Here is a 14,235-nt window from a genome sequence, read left to right on the forward strand (position 1 = left end):
CCTCAGAGGCCTTGAATACACTGAAATAATGCATCATGCTAGAAAACATGTCAGCTAAGAAGATATTGAACACAATTTGCCCTTAGCATGGACAAGAATGTGTAAGTCCCCGAAGGTCTAAAACCCAGTCCTAGAGAGCTGCCAGGCAGCAAACATCTCCATGCTGCCATCCAGCAGCAGCTGTAACCAGCTTGTGCTCCACTACTCATGACCCACTGTGGACACGGTCCCTGGGAAGTCCCACTCAGGAGGTCTGACAGGCAGCAGCCTAATGGCTCCTGCTCCTAAACCCAAGGGGCCTTCCAGGAAGTATCCAGGTAACTGTGTGGATTTCTTGCTGCCATCACCATTCTTTCTCCTGAACAACTGGCTTCGACCTCAGTTTGATTTGGCTTTGCCTCCTGACCCAGACCCTGAAACCTGACTCAAACGCTGACCCTTGAAATCGATCCCGGCCTGGAACCTGACTGCAAACTCCTTCACAGTGTGGCCACATATCTGGACCGAGTCTTCCTCCCAGAATTTTTTAATGAGGACCACCAAAAATTGAGGGCGTTTATAAACCAATGCTGCCTACTGTTTCTACTCCACCTCCAGTCCTACCCCACTGACCAAGCAAAAAGTAGGACTCATTATTAGCCTCCCGGTGGCAGATGCATTGGATTGGGCCTCACTATTACTCAAACGAGTGAGCTAGATGCAATTCCTTTAGGCATTTTCTGCCATATTTGATGATCCCCACTGTATCCGTTCGGCAGAGGCAGCCCTGTGCCAACTCCAGCAGGGGCAAGCACCAGCTTCCTCCTACGCAGCCCACTTTGGCGACTAGTCTCTGACACCAAGTGGAACGAAACGGCACAGCTCTACCAGTTCCATTGGGGACTACACAAGAAGATTAAGGACGAGTTAGCTCATGTGGAGGCCCTGATGCCTTCATCAACCTTGTCATACACATCGACAATAGGGCTCAGGGAGCAACATGAGGAAAGGAAGTGGTCTGTGTTACTTGGTACCTGTCTCCAAACCAGACCCAGACCATGCAGCTGGATAGTGCCAACCGCCATGTAACCCCTGAGGAAAAAGAGCGCTGCTGCTGCCATGGGCTGTTTCCACTGGGAAGGATCTGGCCATGGTCTTGCCAACTGCCCACCCAGAGCTCAAGCAAGATGCACTTCAGGAAACTACCACACCCAGGACTAGTAGAAGGGGTTGGCCAGAATGAGCCCTGGGATAATGACCCCCTACGCTTCACTGAGACATACCCAATTCACGGTGCGCTCTCCCCATACCTCAAAGTCCAGGTCTGTGTCTGGATTCCAGGGGAACCTTACCAAATCCCACCACAGTGGGCACTGGTGCATTCCAGGGCAGTGAACAACTTTATAGATGCTGATATGGCCCATGCCCTGGGTATTCAGGTTCAACCAATCTCCCTGACCTAGTGAAAACAACAGATGGCTCACTCCTGTCATTGAGGCCAATGACAAAGAAGACAAGGCCAAGGAAAACTACAAGTGGTATGCCTGTGGTTCTCAAACTTTTGTACTGGTGACCCCTTTCACATAGCAAGCCTCTGAGTGCGACCCCCCCCTTATAAATTAAAAACACTTTTTTATATATCTACCATCATTATATATGCTGGAGGCAAAATGGGGTTTGGGGTGGAGGCTGATAGCTCACGACCCCCCATGTAATAATCTTGCGACCCCCTGAGGGGTCCCAACCCCCAGTTTGAGAACCCCTGTGGTATGTTGACTGCCAGTGCCTAGAAGACCCAGCATTCATTGTTGGGCAAAAAGTGTGGGTCTTAGCCCAAGACTTCAGCACCAACAAGCTGTGTTGTAAATGGGACTACAATACCATGGGCCATATTCTGTCAGCCAGGTAATCAACCCAGAGACCATGAAGCTTCAGTTACCCAGTTCTCTCAAAATACACCTAGTGTTTCACATATTCTTGCTAAAATCCTCCATTGACAATCCCTTCATCACCAGGGTCAGTCACTGCCCCCTATGGTATGGATCCAAGAACACAATGAGTACAAGGTCCGTGGACTCAAAAATCAGACAGCTCCCTCTGGTACCTTATAGGCTGGAAGGGTATGGCCAAGAAGAGTGATCCAGGGAGCCCATCTCCCTAGTCCATGCCCCTGATCTCATGGTAGCCTTCCATGCATCCCATCCAGACAAATCCAGGCTGGTGGGAGGCATGGGTTATGTAAGACCCAGCTGGTCTACAACCTGAGCCTGTTGAGCTGTCAGGCAGCAGACATCTCCATGTTGCTACCCAGTGGCAGCTGTAAGCAGCTTGTGCTTCACCATTTGTGACCCGCTGTGGACACAGACCATGGGAAGTCCTGCCTTAGGGGGTTAGACAGACAGCAGCCTCATGGCCCCTGATTGGCTCCCCACCCTATATAATCTCGAAGGGCATTCCAGGAAGTGTCCTGGCTACAGTGCAGATTTCCTGTAGCTGCTACAATCATTCCTGCTCTTGAACTCATTACTTCAACCTTGGCTTGATTTGGACCTTGCCTCCTGACCCAGACCCTGAAACCTGACTTGGACTCTAACCCTTGGTTTCAACCCTGGCCTGGAATACAAACTCCTTCACTACTACTAGTCTCAGGTTTGACCCTGCTCTGACCAAGGATTCAAACTGTTCTTGTTAGGATTTTGATAGGATGGTTATGTTTAAAAATATTAGCTAAAAAGACCTTTGGTTAACCACAGCTAGCTAACACAGGTGCTAATACCATTATGGTACATTTTACCAATGTAGACATGACTATAGAAAGTAAAGTAGAGTGAGTAGTTTCTGCATGAAAAGTGATGATGGCCTGGCCTCCTATCTACATCAAGCCCAAGGATCAATAGGAAATACTGGCGTCAAACCTTCAGCACCTGGGCCATTCACACTGAGCGCCAGCCTCTTTGCACGATGTACTAGGTCCTCTCACTCCAATGGCAGGACAGCCAACTTTGTGGCTGTGTTGCTATTGGCTCGCTGGTCCTTGACTGTACAGTACACTCCCTCTTTAGTCCCCAAAAGGGGGGTTAAAACATAGACTGTAAATCAATTATAAGGGGGTCACAAACTTCTGGGGAATTTACAGCAGACATTCCAAATGAAATGACTGAAAACTGGAAAGGACAGTTACCTGTTCTGTAACTGGCATTCTTTGAGATGTGTTGCTCCTGTCTATTCCACAGAAGGTGTGCATGCTTGCCACGTGCCCGGTGCTGGAAGTTTTTCCCTTAGCAGTACCCGTACTGGGGGAGCACCGCGGCGACACCTGGAGTAGCGCTTCTATATCGTGCTACAAGGGGAGCCACGGGCTCCCCCGACACTAAGTTACTTCTTGCCAGACAACTCCAACAGAGGGGAAGGAGGGCGGGGTGTGGAATAGACAGGAGCAACACATCTCAAAGAACACCAGTTACGGAACAGGTAACTGTCCTTTCTTCTTCGAGTGATTGCTCCTGTGTAGTCCACAGTAGGTGATTCGAAGCAATATCTGTTGGAGGTGGGTAGGAGTTCACAATAGTTCGGGACAAAGTACCGCCCTGCGAACCCGGTGTCATCCCTAGACTGGGAGAAAATCGCATAATGCGAAGTAAATGTGTGAACTGAGGCCCACGTGGCTGCCCTACAGATGTCCTGGATGGGGACATGGGCGACGTAGGCAGCTGATGAGGCCCGAGCCCTCGTAGAGTGTGCCCTGATGATTGGTGGCGGGGGAATCCCTGCCAGATTATAGCACATGTGTAAGCACGAGGTGATCCAGCGGGAGAGCCGCTGGGTGGAGATAGGCTGCCCCTTTGCCCGTTCGGCCGAGGCAATAAAGAGTTGAGAGGATTTCCGGAATGGCTTAGTCCGATCCAGATAAAAAGCCAATGCCCTACGCACATCGAGTGTGTGGAGGCGGCGTTCCTCGTTAGAGGAGTGGGGCTTAGGACAGAGCATGGGGAGAAAGATGCTCTGCTCCATATGGAAGGTGGAGACCACCTTCGGGAGGAACGCTGGGTGTGGGCGGAGCTGGACTTTATCCCTGTGGAAAACCGTATAGGGGGGTTCTGAGGTTAAGGCCCTGAGTTCCGAGACACGTTGGGCCGACATGATCGCCATGAGGAAGGCCACCTTCCACGAGAGGAGCGACCAGGAACACGTGGCCAGGGGTTCGAAGGGGGCCCCGTGAGATGGGACAAGACCAGGTTGAGGTCCCATTGCGGCATGGGGGGCCTAGCATACGGGAACGAACGGTCAAAGTCCTTCAGGAAACAGGAAGTCATCGAATGGGAGAAGACCGAGTGCCCCTGCACTGGCGGGTGAAAGGACCATATGACCGCGAGGTGCATCTTAACTGAGGCAGGTGCCAGACCCTGGGCCCTAAGGGATAAAAGGTAGTCCAGGACAAACTGGAGAGGTGCGGCAGAGGGGGATACTCCTCACATACTCGCCCACCTGGCAAATTTGGACCACTTCGCCACGTACGTCTGACGTGTGGACGGCTTCCTGCTTTCCAGGAGGACTTGCCTTACCTGTTCTCCTCCTCATTCAGCCACGGAGTAGCCACGCTGTCAGGTGGAGCGCGGCCAGATTGGGATGGAGGAGGCGCCCCCCGTCCTGGGAGAGGAGGTCCTGGCGGAGCGGTAGCGCCCTTGGGGCAGCTGCCAAGAGGCGTAGGAGGGGCCCCTACCAGTGCTGGTGGGCCCACGACGGGGGCTATGAGAATGACTCTCGCCTTGTCCACTTTCACCTTCTGAAGGACCTTGGCGATGAGGGGGAATGGGGGAAAGGCATAGAGGAGCTGGCCCGACCAGCTCAGGAGGAATGTGTCGGAGATTGAGCCTCCCCTCCACCCCTCCCCTGGAGCAGAACCGGGGGCAATGCCAGTTCTGGCAGGTTGCAAACAGGTCGATCTGGGGAGCACCCCACTCTCGAAAGGGCCGGTGAGCGACCTCCGAGTGGAGCGACTACTTGTACTGGGGGGAGAAGACCCTGCTGAGGCGGTCCACTTGTGTATTGCGGACGCCCGGGAGGTGAGCCACCCTCAGGGAGATATCGTGGGCTATACAGAATTCCCATAGGTTCAGGGCTTCCCAGCAGAGGGCTAGGGAGCGAGTACCGCCTTCTCTGTTGATATAGTACATGGCGGCGGTATTGTCCGTGAGGACTCTGACCACCCTACTGCAGAGGTGCGTGAGGAAAGCCATGCAAGCTAATCGTATCGCCCTGAGTTCCTTGACATTTATGTGCAGGGACAAGTCCAGGGTTAACCACATTCCCTGGGTTTGCACGTCTCCCATGTGGGCTCCAAGCCAAGATCCGAAGCATCAGACATCAGGTCTATGGATGGGTTGGCCCCTCTGAAGGGAACCCCTTGCAGCATATTGCTTGGGCAGGACCACCATAGAAGGGATCACTGGCGGCAAGAAGGAATTGAGGGTGGGGGGAGCCCGTGGCTCCCCTTATAGCGCGATATACAGGTGCCACTCCAGGGCTCGCCGCAGTGCTCCCCAAGTACGGGTACAGCTAAGGGAAAAACTTCCGGCACCGGTGCACGTGGCAAGCATGCACACCTACTGTGGAATACACAGGAGCAATCACTCAAAGAAGAAAAGAGCTTCTCTGGGCAGCATGTCATCTAGTGTGGCTGGTCCTCCGTTCTGACATTCCCATAGCAGCAGCTGCAAATTGTTCATGCTTAAGCTCTATTGTCTGGCTTTGCTGGAAGGACAGGAGACACTGGATGTAGTTTAATCAGGCCACAACTTTATTCTTAAATGTCTGGGAGTACCCGGCAGATAAAAGTTTACAGTGCAGATAATTCCATATCAACTCAATATATATCAGGGGGCTTGTGTCAGCCTTCCATTTACCCAGCCTGGTCCCCAGCCAACCCACTGCTGAGCCCTCACCAATTCCCCCTGCTGTACCAGTCATAGGAACACTGAATGACCCCATTTCTGCTCCTTTAAAGAATACCTCCTTTAAATCCTTTGCTAATCCATTTTATCTGATCACCATATCCCTTCCCTAGGGAGGATCTGCACTGGACACCTGCCACAAGGAGGTGCCAGCAATTAGCTACCTGGGTTCCCAGACATCTCCATTGCAGAGCTATGAGAGAAGTTTTCATGATTTTATGCAATTTCAGGATCTGGAAGGCTTATCACCGATATCACCCATTACAGAGGAACATGTGCTGCAGTATGTGGTGTCGTTAGCAAGCTGACGACAGGGATCCTCAACCATCTCCACTCGCCTATCGACCCTTACGTTTGTCAGCAGGCTGAATGGTTACCCACATCCTTGCAGCAGTTTTGTAGTTCAAAGGTTTCTAGCGGAGGGGTCTCAAAGCACCAACCCTAAAAAGGATACACGTCATCCCATCACTGTTAATACACTCAGGGATCTGGTGTCGATCTTGGAACCCATATGTCATTGAGGGCAGAAGGTGGCCTAGTTCAGGGCAGCATTTCTGGTACTTTTTTTTGAGCTTTTAGGATTAGTGAGCTAGTACCTGGGTCCTGTAGGAACCCTTCTGGAAGGGCTTTGGAACTGAGGGACATACAGTGGGAGGGGCGATTATTAACCTTATTAACCTTGAGGAGGTCAAAGATGGCTCAGGGAGGCTGGGATGAATCCATTATTCTACAGGAGGGTGGCGAGCCCAGGATCTACTAGATGGCGGCTGTGAGGGCACAGACCTATATAGTCCCCCACCTTGGGGGAATAGGTCAGCATCTCCTGCTGACCTGGTCTGCAGCTGCAGCAGAAAGTCACTCGCTGGTTCTTAAAGGGGCACACACCTTTTCCTACAAGCAAAGCAGAGGGAAGCATAAGAGCCATTATTATTAACAGCTGGTAAATTGGTCAATTCTGTTGCAAGTAAAGCATGAGTAAAAATTCCTGTTGCATGTTTGACAGTTGAAGTACTGCAGTGAAATGCAGAAATATAGAACACAACATGGCTCTTCCAAAACACCTAAGGCATGATTACGAGGCACCACACACTAAGCTGGCATTGCACCTTGCACACGTCCATGGAAATCTCACACTTACAAGTGGATCTTCAGAAAGGGAGAATTTGGCTTGTGATACATATAAAATTAGCTGGATGGTGTTATAGGAAGCAACAGAGGGTCCTGTGGCACCTCTGAGACTAACAGAAGTATTGGGAGCATAAGCTTCCGTGGGTAAGAACCTCACTTCTTCAGATGCTGCAATATCTTGCATCTGAAGAAGTGAGGTTCTTACCCATGAAAGCTTATGCTCCCAATACTTCTGTTAGTCTCAAAGGTGCCACAGGACCCTCTGTTGCTTTTTACAGATTCAGACTAACACGGCTACCCCTCTGATACTTGACACCATGCAGGGTGTTATAGGAGTAACCCAGTATTTATACTGCTATGTTTGAGTTATTAAAAATATGACTAAGGTCTTTATGATGCATGTACATCAGACTTGGTTTGAAAGCAATAGGAAAATAAATCAAAGAATCTCTTAAATGACGTAAGCTTAGTGCTGCATTTTACCCTGGAATTCTGTATCGTATTACGTTTCATCATTTTAATTCCCTTGTTGCCCATCTGCCAGATTTGGTTTATTTTTGTTGAGCCTGCTTAAAAACTGAGGGGAATGTTCCTATTGGACTACTATGATGTCCTCCTACACTAGATCTACTGTAGGTAATTAGCATTATTTTAGCTATTTCACAGTAAAGGTAATATATGTAGATTTAATGCACCTGTGACAGGTGCAAGCATGCTATTCATAATCATTTGGCATTGATGCAACAATATATTGCTATCACTTATCCATGTGGCTTCCGGAAGCAGCGGCATGTCCCCGCTCCGGCTCCTACATGTAGGGGCAGCCAGGGGGCTCCACACGCTGCCCCCACCCCAAGCACTGTCCCTGCAGCTCCCAATGGCCAGGAACCGCGGTCAACGGGAGCTGCAGGGGCGGTGCCTGCAGACAGGACAGCGTGCAGAGCAGGAGGGGGGACATGCCGCTGCTTCTGGGAGCTGCTTGAGGTAAGCGCTGCCTGGAACCTGCCCCCCTGCCCCCCTCCCATGCCCAGGGCCGTCCTTAGGATTTATGGTGCCCTAGGCGGGATTATTAAACTGGTGCCCCTATGCCTGACTTGCTCTTAGCAACAAAAACATAAGCTTACAGTATTGGAAAACTTGCCACATGCACATTATTAAACCCAGTTTAACTTAATTAAGCACACTGTAATGCTGATGGACTAGCACTAAAGAAGTAGTGCTATAGAAAAAATTCTGGTTTGACAGAATTATGCAAATAATATAATTTTTTTAATTTGTCAACATTTTATTGGAAATTTACATGAAGAGGAATTGAAACAAGGATTTGTTTTTAATTAAAAGCAATCTTTCTGGCTTTTTTGGCTGCAAAATCAGTAATAATGTCATTGTATGACAAAGACAAAGTGATGTCTTGTTCGAATGCAAGAACAGCAAGACCAGTCAAGCGTTCCTGACTCATTGTAGAGCGGAGATAGTTTTTAAATGAGCTTTAGTTTTGAGAAACTACATTCTCCTGATGCTACCGTTACAGGAATTGTCAGTAGAATACGAGTGGCAATGTACACATTAAGATACATGTCAACAAGTTTGGTGGTATGAATAAACTGTACAATGTCCATCACCGATTTTGCATGTGGCAACATTGGTGACAGTGTACTCAAATCTTCGTTCAGTTCAAGTCCATTTAAATCAAAACTATCACCATGCTTCAGGAGGCTCTCTAGGTTCTTGCACTGTGACCTTGAGCTAGTGTGAAGACACCTCACAAGGTGCTCCGCCCTGACTGAGACACAGTAGAGTTGGAAACCCATGTCATTTTTACAAAGCCACTTTTTAGTTTTAAATGTATAGTGGGCATCAGTCTTAATGTTAGTTACAACTCTATATCAACCTTATACTGTAAATAGATCAATGGCATTATGAAGTTTAATAAGCTGGGTTTCCAAGCAGTGGGAAAATATAACCCTAGTTTTACTCCTAGGTAAAGCACAAAGTGACCAAAATGAAGTCAGCACAGAATCATCTCATCTAGATTAAGGTAGCACAGAAATGTTACAGAAGTCCTATTGTGCCTTATTTTTGTTTGGAAAGACATTAGCAATAGCAGCACATTTTGGGCACTGCCAGAAATACATGATAAATGCCTCTAAAGTTCCATCAGAAACTGACATTTTCACAGCTTTAGCATGATCTGCTGCACAGATTCTTCGCAAGGAAGTGTCCCTGGCCTTTTAAACTCATATTATCCATGTATTTACTTTATGAAAGTTGGACAAAACATTGTGAAAACGTAAGACATTGGCTGCCCAACCTCTGGCAAAAGCAAAAGCTATACTGACTCACTGGAAAAAAAAGCAAGAGAATCTTAGTACAACATATGGTCACTCTATACCAGGGGTCGGCAACCTTTCAGAAGTGGTGTGCCAAGTTCACTGTAATTTAAGGTTTCCCATGCCAGTAATACATTTTAATGTTTGTAGAAGGTCTCGCTCTATGTCTATATTATATAAATAAACTATTGTTGTATTTAAAGTAAATAAGGTTTTTAAAATATTTAAGAAGCTTCATTTAAAATCAAATTAAAATGCAGATCTTATCAATTTAGTGTGATCCTTGCCTGGGATCCTTGTCTGGGGTTCCAGCCACCAGCCCCGCTCAGCCCACTGCCAGTCTGGGGTCCAGCCACTGGCCCTACTCAGCCCACTGCTGGTCTGGGACTCCATTCACTCAGCTGGCAGTGGGCTGAGCAGGCCGGTGGCGGGCTGAGCAGGACCGGCGGGGGGCTGAGTGGCTCAGTCCGTTGCCAGTCTGGGGTGCTGGCAGCACTCAGCCTGCTTCTGCTCTGGGGTTCCGGCTGTTGGCCCCTTGCCAGTCGGGGTCCCAGCCGCTGGCCCCGCTCAGCCCCCTACCGGCCCCGCTCAGCCCGCCGCCGGCTGAGTGAATGGAACCCCAGGCTGGCAGTGGGTTGAGTGGCTCAGCCGGGGTCTCAGCCGCCGGCCTGCTCAGCCCACTGACAGCCTGGGGTTCCTTGGGGGTCCCCAGGCCAGCAGCGGGCACTGGGTGGGGCCGGCAGCTCGGACCCTGCCTGGCAATGGGGCAGCAGCCGGAACCCCAGAGCAGAGGTGGGCTGAGCCACTAACCCCACCCCTGCATGCCATCAAAAATCAGCTCACATGCCACCTTTGGCATGTATGCCGTAGGTTGCCGACCCCTGCTCTATACATAAGTAAGGAGATGAGCATATTACAGTTGTTGGAGGGCTCTATTTAGCAGTAACAGGGCTATAGGAAAGTCAGTCAACATTTTTTGTTTCTCTGATGAAAACTGGCCCACTCCCTGCCAAACTTGTCACAAATAATTGTCAACAACTTAATTTTCTGTTTTTGGCTAAGATATTGATTTTTTAAAAAAAATATTGAAATTGAATTCAGGATTGTTAGCAAGCATTTTTGGGAAATCTAAATGGCAACACAATACTGCTTTCATGCTAGGCTCACCCCCCAGCCTGCTGGTCCAACAGCTGCAGTAGAGGAGGAGATAGGTGGAAAACTGCAGGACCCCAAAATCCACCTCTTGGGGTGCATAGTAGCAACAGCAGCAGAAAACCCTCAGGTCCGATCACACGCCAATGGGCACCATTGCCAGCCCAATGGACCATGGTGAAGTTAGCACAGCATCTGATCTCAGGGACGGGGCACCCATGGAGCCACAGCAGCTCATCCTGCCCTGTGCAGCTCCCCCCGGATGAGATGGATCACTGCCAACCCAGGGGAGAGACGCGCTCCCCAGCTAGGGTGACTAGATGTCCTGATTTTACAGGGCCAGTCCCAATATTTGGGGCTTTGTCTTATATAGGCACCGATTACTCCCACCTAGGGTGACCAAACAGCAAGTGTGAAAAATCAGGACGGGGGGGGGGGGGGTAATAGGAGCCTATATAGAAAAAGATCCAAAAATTGGGACTGTCCCTATAAAAGTGGGACATCTGCTCACCCTACCCCAACCCCCGTCCTGATTTTTCGCACATGCTATCTGGTCACTCTATCCCCAGCCCAGTTGTGTGTGACCATTCCAATCCTGGCTGGCTGCTGAGGAAGTGAGTTACTTTCACTTTCATTCCTTCCCCCACCCCCTAGCACCTCACCCAACCCAGCCCTGCTGGAGGGGAGAGGGGAATGCTCCTGGGGGGGGGGGGGGGGGAGAAGAATGGACGTTATGGGGGACAACAAAGGATGCTGGTGCCAGAGCCGCTGAGCCTGCCTCACCTCACACTGGGGGAAGTCACACTCACAGGTGAGTTCCTTCCCCCACCCGTACCCGTACCCTTCCCAGAGACCCCAGCAGCCAATCCCCTCCCTCAGACTGTGCTGCATTCGGCTCTCTCTAGGACCCAGCAGCCTGGCTCTTACATGCTCCACTGCTTCCCATCTGTCCGGGCTCCGGGCAGAGCGGTGCCCCCAGGTAGCGTGGTGCCCTAGGCGGCTGCCTGTTCTGCTATGGCTAAGGACGGCCCTGCCCATGCCCCAACCCCTGCCCCACCCCGATCCCCCTCCCGCCCTCCGAACCCGTCCATCTCAGCCCGGAGCAACCTCCTGCACACCCAACCCCTCATCCCCAGCCCCACCCCAGAGCCCGCACCCCATCCCTGCCCAGCCTGGAGCCCTCTCCTGCACCCTCAACTCCTCATTTCTGGCCCCACCCCATAGCCCACACCCCAGCCAGAGCCCTCACCCCTTCCCACACCCCAACTTCATGGCCCGCCATACAATTTGCATACCCAGATGTGGCCCTCAGGCCAAAAAGTTTGCCCACCCCGGTCTATGGTGTAGTCAAAAGAAGGCAATAGCCATGGCCATATTTGAAATTCCTGCCTCTTCACACCTTTTCTGAAACCTACCCCTTGATCTTACGGATCCAGACATTAAGTACACGTACAGGACAGAATACTATGAAGAAAGTGCACAAGTAGGTAATTATACAAAAGATTATGGAGAAAACAACATCTCAAAAACTAACAATAGGTCAGAACCTCAGCTAGTGTAAATTGGTGTAGCTCCACTAAGGTCAATTGAGCCACACTAACTAACAGCAGATGAGATGATCTGGCCCTAAGAATCTTTATGTTCAGTTGTACTTGACTAGGTCTCAAGAGTGCCTTAACTTTCTACTGACTATTGTTGATATGACATTATATGCTCTTCCATAAGACTTTACTTAACATGTCATTTAAAATTTGTTTGGTCTTATAGTCAATGCCAAATCTGAGATATAAAATGAAAAAATTGGCAATAGTAAAATATCTCAGAACATGCATCACACTCAGCTGACACTTGAACACTGTTTATGTGCAAAAATCACAAGTTTCCTAATGTGATTAACAATAGCGGTAAAAAGGCATTTATATGTCAAACCTCCAGTAATTAGACAGTATTTACATACATTTTAGAGACTGCCAGTGTTGGCCTTAAAGATTTGACTTACAAAATAAATATATGCATTTTAACATATTTAAGTACCTGAGTCTCTGCACACAAGTGAACTGCAATTTATCATGTAACATTCTCCATACATTTTTCAGCAAACATTACATACTGCTCTGTTACTCACAGATGACATATTCTTTCTATCATGTGTGACTAAGAAGGAAGTTTTTTAAAACATGATTGAAGGGATCAGTGAGGTCAACACTGGGTTACACTGTATTTGTGCCATGACAGCTTACTGAACCAATATCCTTGCAATGAAAATGTGCAAGCTATATTTTCTTTGCCATTATAGTAAAATGCTTCTCAATAAACGTGTTTTCACAAGAAGTTTGCCCACTCATGTGTCCCAGAGCTGTTGTAATCTTCATTGCTCAGGCTGATCTAAGAGTAGGGACATTATTCTAATTCTTGACATGTTTAAAGTTCTCTAATGAATAAAGCTAACAGTTTATGGCTGCTTGGACTGTCACTCGATTGCCCCAAGGTCTTTAAGGTCTTTAAAACAGGCCTCCTAGTTTGTGTTTAACTACCTTGTCCACAGAGGTCTGAAGAGTAGAGCAGATCAAAGATGTGCTGGGAACATAAAGAGCAGCTGTCCTTCATTTACCGTTAATTAACTACATCTGACCCGATCCTTTATGACCTCCTTGTCACACATTCAACAGCTATAAGCCTTATGACCTGTCCCTAAGTACTGTACCATTGCACAAGTTTCAAGGAAATATAAATCTAAAAATATTAAATGTGGGACAGGAAAGAAATCTTTGGTCTCACACCACGGGGTTGCTGTTTGAGGAAATACAAGGCTTGACTCTGGATTTATATGCAACTATCACAGGCTGCTCAGTTGTTTGGGGAGTCAAAATATTCTTTCAAAACTGGATGATTCTGGAATTTAGAGTCTACATTTTATCTAGCTATTTTATTTATCGGCCATTGTATGTTACCTATCACTGAAGGATGAGAGTAAAAATGACAACAGGGATGCCTAAAGCAGATTTAAGACAAGGGCCATATCTGGAAATACTGTCCGGGATTCTGTGCTGGAGCCTCAGCACAAAGTCCTGGGGAAATAGGACCAAAGGTGGCTTTAAGCCACCGTTATGCTCTTCAGATTCTTGATGGCTGTGGTGACCAGTTCAGCCGCAGTGTAAACTAGAGCCTCTAGAAGCTTCTCTACTTTAGGATACCCTTCCATACTGGGCTGCTTATGCCCACCACAGCTGAAAGTCCCCCTCCAATCCTAACATGCCCCCTCCTGTACCCAACATATTCCTTTTGCTGGGGCTTGTGAGGGGGTCTACATAGGGTTGCCTGTGGCTATCATACACATTCCTGGTGTTGGGGAAATTCTCTCCTGGTACGATAAGGAGTTTTTATGGTCCCTGTACTACTCTTCAGTGGCAAATAGGTGCCAAGCAGAAAGGTGAATCCTTCCTAATGTCTCCTTTTCAGTTACCAACAGGAGGGACTGCTTCAGGAAATGGGGATTCACTGTAATGATGCAGACGGACTGAAATAGTTATAGATTTCATAACAAGCTGCATGGACAGAGATGGGAGTTACATAATTCATAAAATTGATACAATTACATAGATGAGAGTAATATGTTTCTATTTACCATTCCTGAAATTATTCTAGCAAATTATTGACAGGGTGATTAGGAAGGCAAATACCTCCTCTACAGGCAA

General features: G+C 48.7%; 1 protein-coding gene across 12 annotated transcripts in view; it reads right to left on the minus strand.

The window, feature by feature from the left end:
* The window catches only part of SLC25A21 (solute carrier family 25 member 21), a 378,608-nt gene that overhangs the window by 153,850 nt on the left and 210,523 nt on the right, over positions 1 to 14,235 (minus strand). The window lies entirely within an intron of this gene.

The sequence above is a fragment of the Chrysemys picta genome, chromosome 4 (genome assembly GCF_011386835.1).
Source record: "Chrysemys picta bellii isolate R12L10 chromosome 4, ASM1138683v2, whole genome shotgun sequence".
Classification (NCBI taxonomy): Eukaryota; Metazoa; Chordata; order Testudines; family Emydidae; genus Chrysemys; species Chrysemys picta.